The following is a 22,992-nucleotide window of genomic DNA, read 5'->3' on the forward strand; positions in this document are numbered from 1 at the left end:
CGCATTCCAGCACTGGCCCAGCTGGGGTCCAATGCTAATCAGCGCCGCCCGCTATTTATCCCGCTGTCAGGCCGCGTGTTTGTTTCCGAGGGCTGCATACTAAACCGCAGGGCGCGGGCGGCGGGACGGCAGGGGGCGGGCGGTGGGCCCCAAGCCAGCGCCCGCGGAGCTGGGCGTGGCCCCCAGGAGCCCCACAAAAGGGCCCAGAGCCCTTTCCCAAGCTGTCCTCTCCCCCAGGAGGCCCATTTCGGGGCCAGTCGGCCGCCAGCTTGGACTAAGAGGGACTTTATCTTTGAGCTCCAGCTCTGTGACCCCAGGCAGGTGGCTGGCCCTCTCTGAGATTCCCTTCCTTCCTTTACTTGGAGCCCCCAAGCCCACTCCACCCACCTGCTGAGGGTTCCATGAAAGAGAAGTGGTCCCAGAAGCAGAAGGAAAGGTGGGCATACCACGGGGATGCGGGGGCTGCGCCCTGGCTGTGTGGCTTTGAAAAACAATACTTGCCCTCTCTGTGCTTCATCTCTGTCAATGTCGAGGGGAATCCACACGCAAACGCATACAGTGAGCGCTCAATGTATGTCAGGGATAACGACCAGCTCACAGGACTGAATGGGGGAAGGCACACAGGATTTGGCGGGAGCTGGGCTAGACGTGCAGTGATTTTTTGATGACACTGGGATGAAAGATGACTGGGCGTCACACTGTCACTGTGTGAAGGTTGCTAGACTCAACTCTCAGGTCCTTCCCTGGGCCCAGCTGGGAGCCTCTCCGCCAAGAGGAGAGGAAGGGTCTTCCCAGGAAGTTCAGGCCCTGGGGCTCCCTTCCTGGTGACAAGAGGACCAGCCCTGAACTTGACCTCCTCCCTGGGACCTGGCGGCCCCTGAGGGTCAGGGCGCGGGGGAGGCTCATGGCCCCTGTTTTCCATAGTTGCCTTCCCAACAGCCCCCCTCCCTCTAATAGATACTCAACAATTAAACCTTTTTCCCAAAGTGTGATTCCAACATCTCAATGTCCCTCCCCTCCTGTCACCTTCCCTGCCATAAACAGATTCGTAAAAACTGCTTTTGACGCCCCAGCTGCCATTAGCCACTTAAAATCCCTAATTATCATCCTATCATGGGCCTGTTAACGAGCAGTAAAAATAAGGCCATTGAATATGGTAATTTATTCGTAAATTAGCCTAATGAGAATAGGCTTCAGACGCTGTTTACTTGCGGGCTGCCTCTGCACCCGGCCAGGCAGCGGGACAGGAGCCATGCCTGGGAGGGCCACCTGCCCACCGGGTGGCAGTCCCCCCCCCCCCGGGGTCCCACCCCCAGAAGGTGACTCCTGTCCTCTGCACAGACAGTGCCTGGCCCCCGAGCCAAACTGGACAGGAGGCTCCCCACGGTGACACCTGGATGCCAGGGCCTTGGCCCCTGCCCATCCAGCCCCTCTCCATTCTGGGTGACCTCGGGCATGTCATGCCCAGCCCTCGATGGCTCATCTGTGAAATGGGGGTCCATGTGCCAGCCACTGGAGACTCTCAGAGCAGCAGCGCTGAGCAGGTGACGGTGGCCCTTGCCGTGGTCAGCCTTGCGCCCCAGCAGAAGATTCCGGGTCCTGGTGACTTATTCTCAGAGAGTCAGTTATATCTCTGCCATCGTGGGGTTGACGAGTGTCTCCCCCAAAGTCACCACCGTCCAGGGCCCCAGAATTTGAACTTGTTCAAAACCAGGGTCCTTGGGAATGTCATTAAAGTAGGATGAGGTCATGCTGGATCAGGGACAGTCCTCATAAGGAATGGAGGGGACATGGAGAAGTGGGGGTGGGGGAAGCAGAGACCCAAGGGGGCTACACCGCCACAGGTGGGGGCGGGGTCTGGGTCAGGCGGGGCTCCGTCCAGCTTCCTGGGGGACAGGGGCTGTGCCTCCTGGGACTGCGTGGGACAGAGATCCCCCAGCGCCCAGCCTGCCCTCCAGGGCCTGGGTCCAGGGGCATCAGGGGTCCGAGGACGGTTCATGAGGAGTCCTCCTGCCTCTCATCAGGTGGGTCTTGGACCGCGGAGCCCAGGGGAACCCTGTCTGGGTTGGGGTCTCAGGGAGGAGGACTCTGGGCTTCAGTCTTTATTGCTCAATATCAAGGGACCCATCGGTCCCCAAGCTGGTGACAGAACATAACACTAAGAACACTAAGACCAGCAGGTGGGTTCATATGTCCAAGCCCCAGTTCCTTATCGGTAAAAAAGGTCCAACGATCTGCACCTCTGAGAACACGGTGGGGAGTCCTGAGATCTGGCACATCTTGAGCAGGGAGCACAGTGCTGGGTGCATGCAGCAAACAGATGGCCATTGCTCCTGCCCTTGTGCTTATCACCAGCCTCAGTGAACCAGCTCCTCTGCAGGTGAACCGAGCCTGGCAGCTGGGTCCGAGTCCTGACTTCTTGGCCTGGCTGCCTCTCTCTCCCTCTGCCCTTGTCTTTCCCCAGGCCCCTTTGCTCTGCCCCCACAGGACCCCACCTAGAACCAGGCTTGAGACCACCCCCAAGACTCAGCCCCCTAAGGAGGACCATGTTCCCATGCTCTAGATGAGGAAACCGAGGCGACAGAGAGAAAGGCACTCATCCAAGGCGGCCCAGGCTTGCCGACCATTCTGCCGAAGCCAGCCAGGTGCCACAGTGGCCCCTCCAATCTGTTCCTAGTGCCACTTCCAGGCCTTCCCACTGCCTAATGCAGTAACCCCCAACCTGGCTCCAAACCCAGACAGGTCCCCCAGAGTCCCCAGGGCCCTTAGCTGCTCAGGTGGAGCATGACTGGATGACTGGATTCTAGTCCTGGCTGCTCTTCCCCTGACCACTGCTGTGTGACCTCAGGCAAACCCTTTACCTTCTCTGGTCATCTGTTTCCAAGAGTATATACACTGGAAATAAATTGTGAACCGTAGAGTTGTTGTGGGAATTAAATAAGAGTCGGTGCCCCGTGGGGACTTGTCAACCACCCCGTCAAGCCTCGTGTGGCGCCTTGCAGATGGCAGGGAGCTGAGGACGCTCCATACATTGAATAGTGAAACAAACATTTATTAAGCACTTTCTGTGTGCACGGCACTGGTCCCTGCCTTGGGACTCGGTTGGTGGGGAGGTGAATAGTGCCTGAAGGTGACCAGGTAAATGTCAAACGGCACACTTGATAGGAGGTCAGGTGATGGGGACCTTGACCGTGGTGTCATGAAAGGGGACTTGGCAAGGCTGGGAGTCGGGAAATGCCCCCTGGGGTGGTGATGCCGGCACTGAGACCCAAGGGGAAACAGACCAGGGGACGGGAGGAGATGGCGTGCTCCAGGCAGCCGGGGTGGCGCATGGCAAAGGCCCCAGGGCGGGAGGAGCCCAGTGAGATGCCAGTGGAGTTGGAACCCAGATTCAGAGGGAGGAGTTGAACCCTGCTCAGCTCACGAGGAGGATGGCCCTGTCTGCAGCCTCCCCTGGGCCTCTCTCTCTCATCCTCCTTCCTTTCCCCCTCCATCTTAACTCTCTCTGACTCAGGCTCAGGCTCCCATGCACTGACCACACCCTGGCAGGTACCAGGTGCCAGGTCCCTCAGGTCCCTACACTTCCCCCAAGACTCCTTACAGCCACAGCCCTGATCCTCCCATTGAACAACTGAACAAGGAAATGAGTTTCAGAGAGGCCCGGACACTTTTCTGAGGTCACACAGCTTAGAGCAGCAGAATCACAGCTCAGACTGGTGTCTTGCTTCTCACCCAGGGGTTCACCCTCTCTTCAGCTATTGGGAACAGAACCACCAATTCAAAGGCCACCACTGGTGGCCCATCCTTGGGCGATCTGTCCCCCGCTGGAGTCTGTCTTGGACTGTGAATGATCAGGCCTCACTTTTTAGTCTCTGTCTGCTCCTTGGGATGAGACCACATGAGGCTGAAGTGAGCACATGGAACGGGGATCAATGTCTGTCCTTGACCCCAGAGAAGACCTTGGCTTCACCCCCAAATCCACACCTGTAACCCGTACAGATTCAGGCCCTTGGAAAAGCGTGGACCTCGGGCAGCACGTTTGAGAAATCACACAGCGGCGGCCCCAGGCGGCCCTTCCACCCCCGCTCGGCCCGTCACCTCGCCTTCTGCAGGGACGGGGTCATTTTTCTTCTGCCCCGACAGAGCCTGTGAGCTCCTAGGGGCGACCGTGATGAGGTTTCCAACCGACTTGTGACCAAACGGATTTCCACCTGCCTTGGAAGAGGGACAGACCTTCCCGAGGTGCCCACGGATGAAAAACGACGGCGAGTCTGGCTGCTGATGGAGCGCCAGGCGCCCCGGCTGCCCCACCCTCGGCGCGTACAGAAATGGGCCCCTCTGAATCCATCCTGCAGAGCATTAGCTTCAAGGCCTGTTGGAAACTGTTCAGCACCTGCCCCTAATAGACACCACAGCATACGGGGGGGGGGGGGGTCGGGGAGCTGGGGGGTCGCAGAGTCAAGGAGAGCCAGCTGGGGGACGGGGGCACCCAGGGGACCTAAGGGACACGTGAGCGCTTGATCCACGAAGCCACAAAGGTCAGGGGCAGAAGATGAATGTCGGGTCCGAGGTGCGCCAGGCCTGGGTCAGTGCCGTCACCGTCTCAGCTCCCGAAGATGATTTCAATGTGCAGCCGAGATGGAGACCCTGCCAGTCAGCTGCGGAGACCCGGGGGTCTCCTGGGATGGCTCTGAGACGGTGCCATCGGCCGCTCCGGGGACCTGGTGGAGAGGCCACCTCCTGGGCCGTCCCTAGGCCTGCTCAGACCCTCTTGGGGTGGGCCCAGCACTCGCTGCAGCAAGATCTTCAGGATAAGCTGATGTCCCCACAGCGTTGGGGACCCCTGAGCCAGTCCTTCCTTAGTATTATGGGTCGGGTCTGGAATGCCCCCCAAAATCTCACGTGTTGGGAATGTGGTCCCCGATGCAGCCAGGCCCCGAGGTGGGCCTGAGGACTCCGGCCTCCTTCCTGGGTTAGTCCACCCACAGCTGGGTGGACCCGGGGGGCACACCCTCCCTAGAGGAAGTCGGTCCCTGGGGTGGGCCTGGCTTGGTGTCCCCCTCTGCACCCCCCTTCTGGTGGCCGTGAGCTGACAACCTTCCTCCTCCCCGCCTCCTGCAGGATACTCTGCCTCACCTGAGGCTGGAGCAATGGAGGTGGCGACCGCGGACTGAACCTCCGGATCCGCGAGCCCCAGTCCATCTTTCTTCCTCTAAGTTCAGGTCACCGTCACAGAAAGCTGACGGACACAGCAGGGAGGGGAATCGGATTCACTACCACAGGCCAGTGCGGCCACTGGCCACTCAGTTCCCCTGCTGCTCCTGGGTCCAGGACATGGAGTGCCCGCCCCAAGCCAGGCACCGTGCCAGGCAGAGGGACCCGGTCTCCTCTTCTTCGTTTCCTGGCCAGGAGGGGAGTGCGATTCTCGGCCACCAGCTCCCGCCAGATGCGCTGCATCCCCACAGGCCCCAAGCTGTGAGACCAACCGGCCCTGGGTGGAAACCTTTTGTTCTAAGTTTTCTCAGGTATTTTGTTACAGTAAGGGAAGGGACTAGCACTTCTCCATGTTACAAACTAAAGGTGAGTAGCACAAGCAAGAAGGAAAGGGGACCAGAGAAGACCCTTTATGTCAGACGCCCACCCCATGGCGGAGGGGCAGCACAGGTCTCCCCAGAGAGACCAGATCCAGCCAGTGTCCTTCCCAATGCAGAAGCAGAAAAAAAGTACCAAGCAAGACCAAGGACTCGGTCCTCAGCGCCCTGGGTTTGCACCCGGCTCTTAGGCTTACTGGTGAGATGGCCTTGAGCCAGTTACCTGCATTTCTTCACGCCTCAGGTTTTTGACCTATAAAATGGGGGTAAAAACCGTAGCTATGAAATCAAATGAGAACGGGCAGATCCCCAGGACGGCGTAAGCGAAGAGTCCATGTCAGGACCAGAGAGCTCTCACCCGCACTCGGGCCCTCCGTTCCTCACGGTCACTCTGATTCACATAGAACACCTGGGGCAGCCACGTGTCACCACCTGGTGACAGCAGTGAGCAGGGAGCTTGGCCGGGGAGCACCCACCTCAGAGGGACCTAGAAGGCCCTTGGACCTGTGCTTCTGCCCCTTGCGTCATCTTCTTTATCCCTGACGTTTCCCCAGCGCCGGGAGAGGAGGTGTTGGACCGAGAGCCAGCAAAGAGCCACACGTCCCCTCTTCACACCCAGACCGGGACACCTTAGGAACGTCCAGGAGCCCACAGCCACCCTGCCCTGGGGGAAGATGGCTTCCCTGCACGTCCTCTCCACTTCCTGTCTGAACAGGAAGTGGCCACTCCCCGTGTCCTGGGCTTGGGGACCTTGAGATGCTGGCGTCAGCGGTCCTGGGCACGAGCCTCCCTTCCTACCTCACACCCAGCGACCCGTGGGCCCCTGTGAGTATCGGGGCCCGAAAGATGATGGCGAACCCGTCACGGTCATCACAGGTGTCAACAGGGTGGCCCCAGAGCCAGACCGTCAGTGTCCAGAAGGAGCATCCTGCCTCCCGACACGCCGTGCCCAGGGTGACCTCGGGGTCCCCGCCCCCACTCACAAGGAGCAAGGCCTCCATCTTAACGAGGGCGAGGCTGGGTTTCCCCGTCCTGGGCCTGAGATGGGGTGGGGTGGGGTCAGAACTGGGGGAACCCAGGGGGGAGCGTCCTGCGTGGCGGCCTGTGGCGTCCGCTGCCTGCGAGGCTTGGGAGTCCCCCTGCGGCTCTGCTCCAGGGTCAGGTGTGGCCTGCGGCCTCTCCTAGTTGGCTGTGCTGTCAGTGCTGGGCGTTTATTCTGGGGCTGCAGAGTCGGCTGGGCAGGGCTTGGTCCCACAGCTCACAGTCGATCCCAGGAGGGACAGTTCAGCGTGGCCATGTGAGGCATGGCCGTGGGGCGGAGGGGCAGGAAACAGGGGCAGAGGCACGGAATACAGCCCAGAGAGTCCCCTGAGCAAGGAGTAGGTGGGCGTGGGGAGGTCGGCCCAGCAATGTTCTCCCTGGACGGTGCCCAGCTCAGGCGTCTTTGAGTCTTAGGGACAGTTCTGCAGATCCACAGGGAGGACTGGAAGTGCCAGGGCATTCCCCTGCCCCAACCCAGTGCAGCTCTTCCCCAAGGACACTTAAGACACGGAGTCTCCAGCTGGGCACCACAGAGCACGCCTGTCATCCCAGCAGCTGGGGAGGCTGAGGCAGGAGGATCGCGAGTTCAAAGCCAGCCTCAGCAAAAGTGAGGCCCTAAGCAGCTCAGGGAGACTCTTTCTCTGAATAAAATGCAAAATAGGGCTGGGATGGGGCTCAGTGGTTAAGGGGCCCTGAGTTCAATCCCTGGTACCAAAAAAAAAAAAAAAAAAAAAGAAACAAAGAAAGAAAAAAAAGAAATGGACTATCAACGCCCAGCTCCCTCCCTCCTCGGGTGGTGAATGAGCGTCTCTGCCACAGTGTGACCCAGGATTTTGTCTGCAAGGTAAGGCTCCGTCACCCACAGTGACGCTGGCCCTCTTCTCCCACCCCTCTCCCAGGCTTCCTGGGACCCTCTCCCCTAAATACTTCCTGCCCTGGGTTCTCTAGGCCCAAATCTGCTCCTGAGAGGATCCAACGCGAGACGCTCTGTGAGAGGGAGAGTCGGGGCCAGCGGGGGTCTCTGTTCCTGGGGTAGGAAGGAGCCTCAGGAAGGACTGCTGTTCCCACACCAGTTGCATTTCCGTATCTTGGAAGGGACCGTGGGACAAGCTGTCCGATTTGACAGGTGCATTCAGCGAGGACATAGACACGGACGTGGCCTGGCGTGGCACAGGCACCACCGTCCCCTGACCAACTTGAAGCCCCTTCAGAGGGCACGGCGGGGTGCAGCCTGGGCCCAAGGAAGGCACAGCGCAGCTCCTCCACGGGCTTCAGACTGGACTGGACACAGAAGAGACGGGAGGAGCCCAGGGGAGTCGGCCCCCCAACTGGCACCAGCTCCTCTGAGGGCCCCTCTGGGCCTCCCGCGGGGCGCAGGTATTCTCAGAGAGCCCACTTCACGCAACCACAGGTGAGCCTGTGGCCACTCGGGCAGCAGACCAGCCAGGCGCTGGACACAACCCGCTTCTCCAAGCAGCAGCCCTGAGGGCCTTGCTGTCCTCGGCTGGGCCTGAAGATGGAGGCCCTTTGGTCCAGGGCGGCTGTGTGAATGGCTCACGGTCACCTGCTGTCGCTGGGGAGAGGCGGGCTGCGGGGCAGGGAGGACCAGCCCCAGGAACCTGCCTGGTATATTTCCCGGAGGGAACTGTGGCCAGGGGATGGGGAGTGGCCCGTCCAGGGAGACAGGACGACTGGGCAGTGTCCCATCTGAGCACCTGCTCCACCACCCAGCAGCGCCTCCAGGGGACTGTGGGCAGGGCCACCGAGCTGCCACTTCTCCAGAATGACCAACAGATTCCACTCAAGTGTCCTTTACATGACCCAGTGTGTCTGGTGATGTGAAAGGTGACATCAAGGCAAGGGACAGAGAGACGGAGGAGGACAGAGCGGAGAGGAGGGCGGGCGAGGCTGACCCCCAGGAGGGCGGGAGGAGGTGGGCTCCGACTGGCCGGAGCTGTGCTCTGACAGCAGGTTTGCCAGCTGCTCAGGGACCCCGGTGTTTTTACTTCTCTGATGGAAACCGGATTCTTCTCGGCCTCACTGCCTCTTTCCCCGTCCTGGGGATGAAGCCAGGGCCTGGCACGGGACAGGTGGGTGGTGCCCGCCCCCCGTCATCCCAGTGGCCGGGGAGGCTGAAGCGGGAGGATGGTGGGTTCAGAGCCAGCCCCCGGGAGCTTAGGGAGGTGCTGGGCAGCTCAGGGGACCCTGTCTCTGGGTAGAACACAGACAGTGGCTGGGGACAGGCTCAGCGGCTCAGGTTCCCTGGGTTCAGTGCCCGGCACCAGAATGACAGCGGCGTTCGCAGCAGCACCAGGGCCACCGCCCTAGAGCTTGCCCCAGGGGCCTGTTCTGGGTCTTCTGCGACCTTGGCTTATAGGAGACTCACCTTGAGCCTGTGACAGACACTATTGCCAGGCCGTGGGGACACAGGTGCCACGGAGGGGTATGGGGGCGCAAGGCTGAGATGTGGACTCAGAATTGGGTTTGTGACCTGGCTGCACCGTGTCTGCCCTCTGACCAGGCCACCAGGTGTCACCTGATGGGTCCATGGGCAGCTGGATGGGAGGATATGGGTGAAAGGGCCCAGCATGTCCCTGCGACGGCTGGTAGGTGCCAGCAGGATCCTTCCTTGCCTGGCCTGGCGACTCCTGTCCCCTCCACACAGGCCTCCAGAGTGGGCCACCCCTTCCCTGCTGCGCTGTCCCTTAATCCACCCACAGCCTGGCTGAACCATCATGGCGCCACTCCCAACAGGAGCTCCAGCCCTGGAAGGCCAGGCCCCGGGCCGCCCAGTCGGGGCCCAGCACCCCATTACCATTCCGCCGCCTTCCAAGGGAAATTATAAGCACTTTGTGTCAACTCTGTCCCCGCCACTGCACCGCAGGAAAGCGATTGAGGTCAGGGGAGGCAGACAGCCCACCCATCACGCCCGCCACGGCCATTCCTCACGCAGTGACATGCAATCTCCCGCCGAGGGTCACCTCTGGGGAAGCGATTCCTTCAAGCCCAGAACAAGTGCCAAATTGCAGCTTTGCCGAATAATCACGTGGAACACGTCGAGGAGCCGCCTCCGTAATAAATGGTTAACCACGGCGCCCGCCTCCCGCGCAGGAGTGTCATTGTAAACAGAGTCACCTGCGTGGCAGCCGCGGCCCAGGAGCCCACAGACCACTGGCTTTGCAGGCAGCTGGACAGGAGAGCTGGTGAGCAGGGACAAGGCACCTGGGACAGACCACAGGGGCCTGCGTCCTTCTGTCACCCTGAGCCCCACAGAATCTGCCAATTAAGACTGGCTCAGGACGAAATGGGGTGTTTGTGGTCCTCCTTGTCTCCTGGTCACCGGGAGAGTCCCGCTGTGACAATCCCAAACTCCACAGGACCTGTGTGTGTGTGTGTGTGTGTGTGTGCGCGCACAGGAGGGTCACAGAGGAGAGGAGAGATCATCCGGAAGGAAGCCGGCTGGTGAGGGAGACATGAATGGGAAACAGAAAAGAAAAATGGGGAGGGGGTGATGTGAAGGCAGGAAAAGGATCAGATGGAGATGAGAGTGGAACCAGCCTGGGGGGGGGACAAGGGGCAGGACGGCGCAGCGGGTGCAGAGAAAAAGCGGGCCCAGCCTGCCTGAGCGCAGCTGGGTTTGGCTTCCACGGGAAGAAAAGAATGCTCTTTGTTACCAAAAGCTTTGAGTGACACCAGCAGCCCCCATGCCCTGGGGAGCAGCCAGCACCCAGAGGCACACACACCCCCGCGCGTGCACACACAGACCCGTGCAAACCTGCACCCGTGCAAACACACGCACATTGCGAGCACACCTATGCACCTGCCACAAGCACACGTGCTCCGGGCACGCGCACATCATCACCCTCACCCGCGCTCCTTTGCACACACACATCAGTCGATGCACACAGGTGCCCTCGCATGTGCACACACGCATGTACACACTCACGTGCACATGTTTACTTGCACAGGTGCACTCACAGGGTTCCGGGCACGCGCGTGTGCACCCAGGTATACTCGCAGGCAGCCCAAGGCCATCCCCTCCCCCAGCCCGAACACAATTCAGTCCCCGCACAGAGAGCGGATCTGTGGCCTGAGCCAAAGGAAACAGAGCGGCCAGGCCAAGGTGGGCCGGAGGCGGAGTGGAGGAGCAGCGGCCGCAGGGTCAGGGCCCGGGAGGAGGAAAGCCCGCACAAGGGAAGGAACCAGGGCCCCTGGCCGCTGCAGCCCAAGGCTCATGGAGTCCAGCCGTGGCTGGGGCACCTGCAGCGCCGGCCAGAGCCCGGCTCAGGACCCAGACGCCCAGAAGGACAGCCAGGCCCTGGGCGCGGGCAGCAGGTCCCTCGCCGGCAGAGGCTTCCCCTTCCGAATGGGGGGCAGCCCCGGGCAGCCTCGGCCTTGCTCTCCCAGCCGCCCCTGCTAGCTCCCCGTAATTTGCCAAAATTAACAGATTTATGGCAGTGCCTGGGTTTGGATCCACTTTTCGTCTGTGCTTTGCAAGAGAAAAACATTTTCTTCTCCTCCAACTTACTGTTTACCCATTAATCCGCTCGGCGTTCGCTGGTGCTTAATGACTGCCCGGATTTTCCCCGTTCATGGAGAATGTTGTTGTTGTGATTAAGGGTGCCGGGCGCTCGCCAGCTCCAACACACCAAAGCCATAAAAAGGGCAATTAATTCTTTTAAAAAAATGCAGGAGAGTGGGAGAGAATGGATCTCTGTTTACAGAAGAGGAGAAAGAAAACAGATATTTCTAAGAAGTGTCCTTAGGAGACATCCAATGTCTTCTGAATGCTCTTGAGAAAATACCAGGACCCAGGTGGCCTGGGAGGATGCTGTCTGGTGGACATTTGGGCTGTTGACGGCGCAACTGTGTGTTGGCCACTCAGGACAGGCCCCGGTGGGCTAGCTGGACAGAGCCTGGAGAAGCCAGGGGGTGTGGGGAAGGTGGGCTTCCTGGTCTGAGTTAAATCCTGGTTAAACGTCAGGCTCCCACTGCCTCTGAGCCTCAGTTTACCCATCTACAAATTGGGATGTGGAGCCCCGAGTGGATGTCAGGACCTACAAGGGGAAGGGGGATCAAGGGCTTAGTTTGCTGCTGGGGGGCGGTACTCGGTGCCCACAAACCTCCCCATTCCTTATCCTTCATGGGTTTGCAGAACACGGGTCCCAGGCCCAGCAGCAGACTGGGATTCTGGGGATATAGAAGAAAGACAAATTATCCAGGTACCGTGGTGCACGCCTGTCATCCCAGCAGCTCAGGAGGCTGAGGCAGGAGGATCTCAGTTCAAATCCAGCCTCAGCAACAGCGAGGCCCTAAGCAGCTCAGTGAGGCCCTGTCTCTAAAGAAAATACAAAATAGGGCTGGGGACAGGGCTCAGTGGTCGAGGGCCCCTGAGTTCAATCCTCAGTACCAAAAAAAAAAAAAAAAAAAAGGACAAATTAGTCCCCAGGTAGGGCTGGTGATCCACCTGTAGGAGAGGGAGACGGTGCAGGTTCCACTGCCACAGGCCCATTGACGACTCTAAATGCTCAAGGAAAAATGAAACCCAGTAGGAGGATGGAGATTGTCATGGGCACTGTGCTGGGTGGTGGCCATGGGGCCTGGGAAAGGACGGAAACTGGACAGAGACCTGAAGGGAGGGAGACATAGAGCTAGGTTTTAGAAGTCCTGGCCCCACCCTTGAGGGACAGGAGAGCACTGGCCCCCGCCCTAATGTCAGCTTGCTCTGAAGAGCTGTGGAAACAGAGGTCGCGGGCACCCCATGAAAGCCTTCGTCAGGATTAGAGATGAACAGGTTTCTGCTGCAGCACATGCTCACAGCTGCTTGCTGTGGGTCACAGGGCACTCAGATGGGTGTGCACACGTGTCTATCCTGCGCACCTCGCCTGCGCTAGGCGCTGAGCTGGGGGGTGCAGCCTGGGGAAATCAGACGTGCCCCCACTTCCTGCACTTCGAGTGTAGACAGAGTCAGAGATAAACTGTCACAGTCACCACCATTATTTCAAGGAGGCTGAGCTTCCAGACCCCAGAGAGGAGCCTGGCGGAGACAGGGCCAGGGAAGGACCCCCAGGAAGGAAGGATGGAGCTGAAATTGGGTAAGTAAGGAGGCGGTAGGAGAGGGAACAGTGTTGCTGGCTGAAGGAACAGCATAGGGAGGCCAGTAAGTCACGTCCACTCCAGGTTCAGATCCCAGCATCACTGCCTCCCAGCCCTGTGGGTCACGGAGCCTCGGGGTTCCCATCTATAAAGTGAGCTCAGGGAGACCTCAAGGCTGTCCTGAACCCCTTGGGGGGGAGTGGTTATCAGGACAAAGTCCAGAAGCAAGATTGGCTAATCACAGCGTGGGAGGGACCATGGTTCAGACCCCCGACACCACTAAATGGGAGGTTCCATTTCCCGCAGTAGGTTCGGGCAGAGCAGGTGTGCATGGGGTCAGAGCCTAATTCTTTAAGGACAGACACCCAGAGGAGGCCACCCTCCGCCACCCCCTTCCCTGGGCCACGGCAGGTCCCCAGTGCACGAGGAGCCCCATCCTGCACCACCAGCCGTGCCTGCGGGGGACAGTGATGGGTCTGTTTCTTCCCCTCTGTGCACCCTCCCTGGGACCCTGGATGGCCTCTCCCCATTCAGGGACGTGTGGACACGCCCGCCAGTATTCATCTGCACCCCGAGACTCCCCTGAGCCACAGCCTCACCAGTCACCTGCCTTGTCCTCATCTCCACGTTGACACGTGAATGACACCCAAACCTGACATGATCGAAACAGAAACCCTGGTCCCTGCCTGTTCCCCTAACCTGTCCCCCTGCACCATGGTCCCGGTGCCAACGGTGGACAATGCCAATTTTCCCCTGGTTCTGGAAGAACCTGGCGGTCACCCTGGACTCCCACCTTCTGCTCAGATCCCACGCCACATGCAGCCGGCACATGTGGCCACCGGAGCCACTTCAGCAGCCCCCGGGCTCGGTGACCTTTGGAGAGACTCCCCTGACTTCTTCTAAGAGCTGATTGCCGTGACATCCTGCCACTCCTCCGCTCCCTCCAAGCTCACCCCTCAGCCTCCTGGCGTGGCAGCATCGGGGCCTTTGCCATGGCTGATCACCTCCTCCAGGTGTCCCTCAGCTGTCACCTCAGTGAGGGCTCGCCTGTCGCCCAGCCAACAGCCCCACCCTCCCTGGTCCTGTGCGGCTTTATGTTTGTGCGTTGCTTCATGATTCTTGCTTCTCCCTCTCTCCCCCTCCCCCTCCCCCTCCCTCTCCCTCCCTCCCCCTCCCTCTCCCTCTCTCTCTCTCTCTCTCTCTCTCTCTCTCTCCCTCTCTCCCTCTCTCTGCACTATCTGGTTACCTTCCTGAGCCAGGGATCCTTGGTTTGTTTGGGGGCAGGGGACACTCAGTAGGTATCTGCTGAGTGAATGACTGCAGCCCGAATAAAGATTAGTTCACAGGCCCTTGACCTTGGGAAGACGCCAAGAAGCTCCTTCTAGAGGGACCCCGACGCCCTTAAGCCGGGAGCCCTGGCCCTGGCCCCAGATGCCTCAGGCTGACCAGAGAGAAGGAGCAGCAGAGCGTCTCGCTGGGGGCCGGTCCTGCGGAAGCCCAGCTCCCCCGTTTCTCAGGTGTGAGTGTGGACCGTCCCCGGCTCCGGGTGCCCAGTGCTCAACGGGAACCGCCATGGGTCGAATCCTTCCGCCTCCAAAAGGCAGATTGATCCCCGACTCCTGGGAAGGTGGCCTCATCCGGAGGTGGGGTTTTTGCAGAAGGGATTTGTTAAGCGGGGGTCATCCTACAGAAGGGCGGGGCCAGGGGTCAGGTCCCTGACCGTCCCCGCACAGGGAGATTTGGACACAGAGACACAAACGCAGAGGAAAGAGGTGGGGGCAGCCGTCCGGAGCGGGGTGGCCACAAGCCAAGGAGTACTTGAGCCACCAGAGTTGGAGGAGGCAAGGGAGGGTCCTCCTCAGTGTCCTGAGGGGCGTGGCCAGTCCACTCTGGGTGGCGTGGTCAGACCTGTGGCCTCAGGTGGTGAAAGAATGTGTGTCCGTTGCTTAGGCCACCAAGCGTGTGGCACTTGCTCCGGCAGCCCCAGGACACGAACGCAGAGGATAACTGCAACCGCCCCTGGTGGCCCCGTGTCCTGAGGCACCGAGGCCCCGCCGCCCGTCTTCATAGGCCCCTTGAGTGTCCAGGGCCCCCTGGGCACCTGGCAGTCACCTCTGCAGGTCTGTTGAGGGGAACCAGGTGTACAGGGGACTCCCCCAACTTACCATCTGACCTGAGCAACCGCCGAGTGTCCCAGATCTGGGGACACCAGGCCAGGGGTCAGCTGCACAGTCAGCCCCTGTCCCCTGCACAGGGCCTTGAGCCACGGAAGCCACTTGGAGGCTGACCCCTTCACCCCTCCGGCCTGGAGCCCCACAGCCACCCTGGTCTGCTGCCAGACTAGGCTGCAGCAGCCCGGCCGCGTCCCCCGCCCCGTCCTGCGCCATCAGCCCCGCCCGCCGCCCCTGTCCACGACACTTGGCCTCGGGCGCTAATTGCAGAAGCTTCATCTTAAAGGAAACCACAAATACGCTCGCGCCCACGTTTTACGACTTTATAACTCACCAAATAAACCTGAATCCTATAACCATAAAACAAAGCCCAACGAGTTGGACACCAACCAGCGAGGGGCGCGCGAGGGGCGGGGCCGGGGGGCGGCGGAGCGTGCGCGGGGACGGCCCGGCGACGCGCAGGGACTTAATATTCCAATCAGCACCCAAGCACGACATGAGAATCAGAGGAGTGCATGAGTGCCCCCCGAGCGGGGGTATTACTCACCAGGTCATGGTCGGCTGCGTAAAATACAGCCCTCATATATCATTATAACTGCCAGCCGGCGACAGTTATAATTGAGACGGCAATAACTAGGAGAGAGTTCTTTAATTTAACATCCAATTATTACAAGTTATCGCTTCTTAATAAATGTAATATAACAGACAATCAATGTTGCATGCGACGGCCCAGACTGCAGTGGGATGGGAAATTTATATCCTGGGGAAAAAATATCTCCATATATACACACAGACACTGCGCGTGGCGGGCGTGCGTGTGCGCGCGTGTGCGCCGGGCGTGTGTGCTTCGGCTTCCTCGGGTCTGCAGCGGCTGTGATAAGTGTCGCCAGGCTCCAGCTATAAATAGCCGAGTTTCCTCCACAGCTGACACGGCTGATTTGCATATGTACAATAGCTGCGGGGCCTGGGAACCGGGCAGGGGAGGGCGGGAAAGGTACCCTCTCCCTGGCGGAGGCGCTGAGCAAGGCCAGAGGCACAGGACCCGCGCCCAGCGGGCACCCGGGCCCTGGGCTGTGGCTGGGAAAATGACCTGAACCAATAAGGCAGAGTGATGTTTGCAAAGTATGTGTTGTATAAATGGATTATACGGGAAGTTCCTTTTAATGTCTGGCTTCTTTGGCTCCATCTTAATCTTGTGACACTGGTCTCCTGGTAAAGTGATTTGTTCCTTTCTGCTGCATCCGTGTGGCCATCGGTGGGTGTTTGGGTGGTTGGGGGTTTGGGAATGGACACATGGTGCCGCTGTGGATGTTACACTGTCTCCGTGGTGAACTTGTGGAGATGGGGCTGGTGGGTGCACCCCCCGGGAGAGCTTCGGGGCCATCGGCGGGTGGGCGTGTCCTCAGCTTTAGTGAATGGTGGCAAGCAGGTCTCCAAAGGGGCTGCACAGGTGAGTCCCACAGTCCTGGTGGCCCCAGGTCTTTGTCAGCACTTGATGCTGTCGGTCTCAGCAGCCAGGTGGTGTGTAGGACTCTCAGTGTTCTCGGATGGCCGCTGCCTGGAGACCCGCACCTTCTCCTGTTTTGATTGGCTGCTTGCATGTCCTCCTTGGCCATGTGGCCAGTCCAGGGTTTCTGTGTGTTTTCTCTCTGGTGGTTTGTACGGCTCTGGACACAATCTCCGTCTGTTGTGCCTCACTCTCTGGCTTGCCTTCCTTCTCTGTCAAGGACTGAATGTCTTTAAAATTTAAGTGGAGCCCAATTTGCCAGCCTTTGTTTTTACGGTTGGTTCTTTTTCTGTGCAATACAGGATTCCGGTCATTTTTGATGAAGGGGGATGTGTTCAAGAGGGGTCGTTGCTAAGATTTCAGAAGGACACACTGGCTGGTCCGTTTTGTTTCTGGTGTTAACTCTGTTTAGACCCACCTGTACCCCCACTCGATGCACGTGGGTCAGCAGCTGGGAAGCAGGGTGGACCAAGCACTTTTGGACTCACAGAGCACTCCCTGTGCTAGGGACTGTGGATGCAGACGGATGGAACAGGGCTGTTCCTGACCTCGAGGACTACAGATCTCCCAGAAGAAAAAACTGGAGAAATTTCTTACCGACCTTGAGTTTGGTACAGATTTCTTAAATAAGATATAAAAAGGGCAAAAATGCAAGAAGTGCATGCATAAAAAAAAAACAGTATATTGGACTTGATGAAAATAATTCTGCTCTTCATAAGGCCCGGACAGGAAAGGCTGAGGTCAGCAAAATCCCAGGATGAAACGATGTTCCGTGGACCGGGTACCACGGCTCCAGTCCACTCTCCACTCCTCCCCTTATTTACACACGTACTCAGCCACTGTTTATTGAGCATATACTACATACTACCTGGATCATGCTGGGCCCTGAGGAATCGCTGTGCCTTCCATGAGACGGAATGGTCAAGCAGTAGAGGAGGTCACATGACAGGAGAGGAGGTCACATGACAGAAGTGTGGGGATTGAGACTCTGGAGCAGAACACCAGGAAGGCTTCCTGGAGGAGGTGAGGCTTGGACTTGACCCTGGAAGAGGAAGAGCAAGGAGAGGCCAAGGGCACAGGGCAGGGAAAGGTGGCAGGTTCTAGAGCCAAAGGTCATTTTCAGGGCTGGGGAGCATCCGACAGAAGGGCAGGAGGTGACGCAGGTGGCCACATCCATGTCTCTGGGATCTGAGCCTGTCCTGCAAAATACTCTCAGGGTGGCCACTTGTCCCATCCTCTCGGTCCCCACAAGGCGGTGGACTGCCCTCCCCATTTAACAGACAGGAACACGAGGTCCCAGCTGGTGGGAGTCGGGGCGGGGGGCAGGCCCCAGGCATCTGGCTCTAACGCCCGGCTCCCCGTCCACCGCCAGCTGCAGCCTGATGGAGGGGGCCGCGGGGACTCATGCCAGAGGGCAGGGGTGACAGCAGGGCCACTGTCCCAGCCGCCTGCTGCCCTCGGGTGGGTGGTGGACCCACTGATGGAGACACCAGGGAGCAGGCAGGAAGGGAGGCCACCAGGACAGACAGACACCACGCCTCCCGGCTCTGCGTCCTGCACTGCCCTGATTGTCACACCGACCTGGTGAAGACCCTGTCCCTGTCTGTGCCCTGGGGGACCCCAGGCTGACCAAGCTCTGGATGGAGGGGCTGGGCACAGGGGGTGACCCCCATAGATGACCGCCCCGGAGTGAAGGGGGGAGTTGGGGGAGGAGAAGCAGGGGGGCGGGGGGGGGCAGGAAATGCATCTCCACCGAAGTCCAGTGCACGGGGAGGAGGACGAGCAGTCACCCCAGCGGCCCACACAGGAGGGAATCCCGGTGCTGTCTGAATGGGTCTAAATGGCCCAGCCGTGCTAGCACCAGGGCCAGAATGGTCACCTCTGGGGGGTTAACCGGAGGGGCGGGAGGAGACTCTGATAAAGTCACAGGGAACATCGTGACTGAACGTGACAAGGAGAGACATTCTTCATTATGTGAGGAAAAGCTCAGGGTGGACAGCAAAGCCACAGTGAAGTAATCAGTACGAAACGTGCGACTACAACATGGACTCACTGAGGCCCGCTTTGCGTGCGTAGAGAGAGGACCTGGGGCCCCCCACATCCAGGCATATCTTGGGGCTGTCCCTAGCTGGTAAGACACTTCCATTTTCACCTTCGTTACGCAGCTGTGTTAACTAACCACTTCACAACGATGATGGAGAACTTCAATTATTGGGCAAAGAAAGCCTGTCTGTTTTGCCAACTTCAAGCAGAAAGAGAAAAAGGAATTCTCTCTGAAAACATAATGAGGATGAGGATGATGTGACCATGACAATCAATTCCATGTAACTTTGTGTCAAAGCTGCTCCTTCTTGGTCCTTTTAAGCCCACATGTCCCTCAAGCAAAGTTGAGTTGAGAGGCTGTGGGGGGCGGGGGTGTGGGAGATCTGCTCTTCTTTTGAACAGTGTTCATCCAACTCATGTTTATTGAGCACTTACTATGAGCTGGGAAGGCCACTAGGCTGCAGGAAGGCCTTTCCTGGGGGTGAGTGAGTGACTCAGGGTCAAGGCTGAGTTTCCTGAACCATCACCACACCCACCCATCAAGGGGAAAGAAGAGCGGCTGGCACCTGCAGAGCCCTGATGTTAAGGTCTGTAAACAAGTCAGGATGGCGCCTGGCAAAATGCCAGAGGGAGTGGTTTGTGAAGTAACAAAAGCGAGCCATTAAGTGTGGAGATTCCTTATTGGTTGACTGCTGTATCTATTTTATGCTAATTAGATAAGCTGTGTAAAATGTATAAATACCACTCCTGTCCTACAATAAACGGCTCCCATTCCTGCTGTATCAACGTACACAAGTTATTCGTCACCTCCCCCCCCCCTCCCCTGGTTATTTTGCCCAGCCAGCCAGGCTGCGGCACCCTGACTTCCTTCCAGGGTTTGGCCTGCATCAAAACTGGTAAGTGCTGTCTGCTCAGAGAGGCCAGATAACTTGCCCAAGGACACACAGCAGTGAGGTGCCAGAGTTAGAGCCGATGGCTCCCATCGTGAAGCCACATTCTCTCAGTGACCTTGGGGTGACGGTGCAGTGACAGTCAATCAGGAAAGATGGTGAGCAAGAAACCATAAAAGGCTAATATAATGTCAGGACTGGGAGTTTTGAGGAAAAAAAAAAATCAAGCAGGGTGCGAGGCAGGAGGTCAGCCTGAGTGAAGTGTGACATTTGGGCCCAGGCTGGACGCAGGAGCAGACGTGTGGGTTAGAGGGGACCCTGGCAGTTACCTGGAGAGGGCGGCCAGGAGAGAAGGCCCGGGTGCCAGGAGGTGAGACAAAGAGGTCCCCCGAGCACAGAGGGCTCAGAAATGCCTCAGCCGTTCACCGCCCAGGGTTGGTGCAAGGCCACGTGGCACAGGGGCTGGTGGTCGGCTGAGTGGAGAACAGGCCCGTGGGGCAAAGTGGAAGTGGCTACTGCACCAGTCCAGACAAGTAGCCCTTTTTGCTAACAAAGCAAAGCAGCGTCGTTTAACAAAATGGAACCTGATTATTTTTCAGTGGATTCAGACAAACTGGCTTTGGATGTACCTTCCTCCTTTTGGACTTTGCAGGACAGTGAGCAGAGGTGGCGGCTCCTTGACTGAAGGTCAGAGGGGCCAGGAGCCTTGCCTAAGGTCACATGATAAATTGTCCAGATTCACTCAGGTGGGAAGTGGCAGGGCCTGGGTGTGAACTGTGGCAACCAACTCCCAGGCTCACACTGTGACCACCATCAGAGCACCCTGATCCCCCAGTTGACAAGTCTGTGAGTCACTTCCCTGGGGCCTGTCCTATTCCATGTGGCCCTCGAGGACACTGCTTTCAGCAGCCAGAGTTCTGCACAGCTGAAACTTGCTGTGGGAACGTGGTAGTGAGTTTGCTGTCCCTGGAGGCAACCAAGGAGGAATCAATCGCTGCAAACCGCGGGCTCAAGCTTTCAGTAGAGATTTAGCGACGTTATCCCTATCACCTCCCCCAACCTTCGTATCCTGGGCACGGGCCAGCCATTTATTCATAGAGGGATTCGATCAATTGTGAAGCTCCTACTGTGTACCAGCCATGGGTTAAATGCCAAGTCACCAAAGAGAAAAGGTCCCCTATGGTAGAGCTCACGGGGAGAGGGACACCATGCGAACTTGGCGGCACTTGCTCTCTGAGGAGAAGTGGTGCCTGTGGTCCCCGGACATCCCTGTCCCTTAGTTCAGTGACCTCCCCCAGGAAAGAGTCAGTGTGCTCACTCACGGAGGAGGAAGCCGAGGCCCAGAGCAGGGCAGGGCCTGTCCCCGTGGTGTGGCCAGGACCTGGCCTTCCTCAGCCGCCTTCGGGCCGGTTCCCCAGGCCCAGGGTGGGTCGGGACGCCCCCAGGTCCCCTCTTAGGCTGCAGGAGGACCTCGCCAAGAGCAGAGCCGCCTCCCCCGGCGAAACGCAGCCGCAGCTAGATCAGAGCCATACTTCACTTGACATTAGGGGATTTTTAAAAAATAAAATATCTATAGCGTTTAAATATCGTTAGTAATTACATTTGATTTTATTTCCAACTGGTAGGAAACGTTTTACTTCTAATGAGGCCCATTTGTTGTTAATATCCACTTTACCAAAGAGATCCCGGAAAACGAGTGCAGAAAGGGGGGGTCCCTGCTGGGACCCCGAGACTCAGGAAGGTGCTCCTCGGAGGTCCCAGAGCCCCGGGCCCACGGGAGGCCGCTCCGCAGAAACCAGCTCTGCCTGACCTCTCGGTTACCAAGACGCCCTGGAGGACACGCAGACTGGACACTGGAAGGAGTGACCCTCAGAGGCCACAGCAGAAAGCTCAGGGTGTCTCGTTGGGGTGGTTTTTGTGTCGTTGTTGTTTCGGAGTTTTTTGTTTTGTTCTGTTTTCTGTCTGTTTTGGGGTTGCTGTTGGTTTGGGGGTTTGTTGCTGTTGTTGTTGGTATCGTTGTTGTCGTTGTTTGGTTTGGAGCTCTGCATCTACTCTAAGGTGCTGAGCATTTCCCAATTTGAACCGCTGCTGGTGACGACAGCCAGCTAATGAGGCTGAGTCGTCACTGGGCGTCCGCCAGGCCCCCGTGTCCAGGACTTGCTGGGATCCCCAGGGAGTTGTTGAAGGTGGTTTCAACCCCATCTCATCTGTTAGGCCCGAATGTGTGGAAACTCCCGGCATTTCCCTGCCGCAGTTGGCAGCCATCCTGGCCTCCCTGGGGGAGGCCCCTGGAGACTTCGTGGATCCTGTAGAAAGGGGACCAGGGAGCTCTGCGGCAGGACATCAGTGGGTGACCCTGGCGGTAAGGCCTCTCTGAGATCCGAAAGGGAGCCGACCTGCTAGATCTGGGTGGGGGTGGCCCTCCCTTGCTCTTCTAAGTCTGGAGGTGAGGACACAGGCTGGACATTAGCACAACTCACTCCACAGCCACAGGTCCCTGAGGGGAGGGACTTGAGCTCAGGCCTTCCTGTCCCTTTGTGGCCACCACACAGGCTCACTTCCTCCCCAGGATCCAGGGGCAAGGTTAGGGATCCTGGTTCAGCCTGTTTGTTGACTGACTCAGTGACCCACCTCACAGTTTTCACGCTGGAACCCCAGGTGTCATGGAAAATGTGCAATTCACGCTTGCAGATGTCAAAGCCCCGTGGTCCCTGGTGCAGGTGAATCTCCAACACCCAGGTAAGGCCTTTGCACTATATGTCACACACACACACACACACACACACACACACACTCACATCTGCCCTCTGCATCCCCTGGTTCTGCATCTGTGGCTTCAAACAGCTGCAAATCAAAAGCACACAGGAAAAAAATTTGCCTGGACCTGAACACGGGTAGTGCCTTCCGTGTGCGCTCCCTCCCAACACAAGTTGTGCCGCGTTTCCACCACGTTAGGTGTTATCAGTCATCTAGGGGGGACTTACGGTATGTGGGACCGCGTGCAGGGGTCACATGCAAATCCCATGGCATTTTTTACCCTTGAGCACCTGCACCTTGCCCTGCAGGTGAGGTCCCTCCTGCTGTCCACCCCCCTGGCCCTGGCAGCCCGGTGGTCCTGAGAGGACTGGGACCCCTCTCGGTTATCCTGCGGGACCCACCAAGTGGCCAGCGCTGGGCTCTGCCAGGCCGGCTCCTGCTGGGGCCGCTGGGCTGTTTGTGAAACTCCACTGCGTGAGCCGCGAGCTGTCAGAACCAGAGGCTGACGTTTAACACGCAACACGCGGTGGTTCCCGTGATGGAGAGAGCTCACTCACAGCAGGGCTCAGCCCTCAGCAGAGAGTGTTAGACTCTGGGACGAGCCTGCAGCAGGAGGAGCGCTGGGCTGAGCCTTCACTCCCCTGAGGGTAAACAGAGGCTCCCAGACGGGGCTGGAGGCCTGCTGGGGTCCCCCCACCCTCTGTCTCTCTGGTTCTCTCTCTGTCTCTCTGTCTCTCTCTGTCTCTGTATCTCTCTGTCTGTCTCTCTCTGTCTCTATCTTTCTCTCTGTCTCTCTCTGTCTCTGTCTCTGTCTCTCTCTGTCTCTGTCTCTCTCTGTCTCTATCTCTCTCTCTGTCTCTGTCTCTCTCTTTGTCTCTGTCTCTCTCTCTGTATCT

The sequence above is a fragment of the Callospermophilus lateralis genome, chromosome 1 (assembly GCF_048772815.1).
Source record: "Callospermophilus lateralis isolate mCalLat2 chromosome 1, mCalLat2.hap1, whole genome shotgun sequence".
NCBI lineage: Eukaryota > Metazoa > Chordata > Mammalia > Rodentia > Sciuridae > Callospermophilus > Callospermophilus lateralis.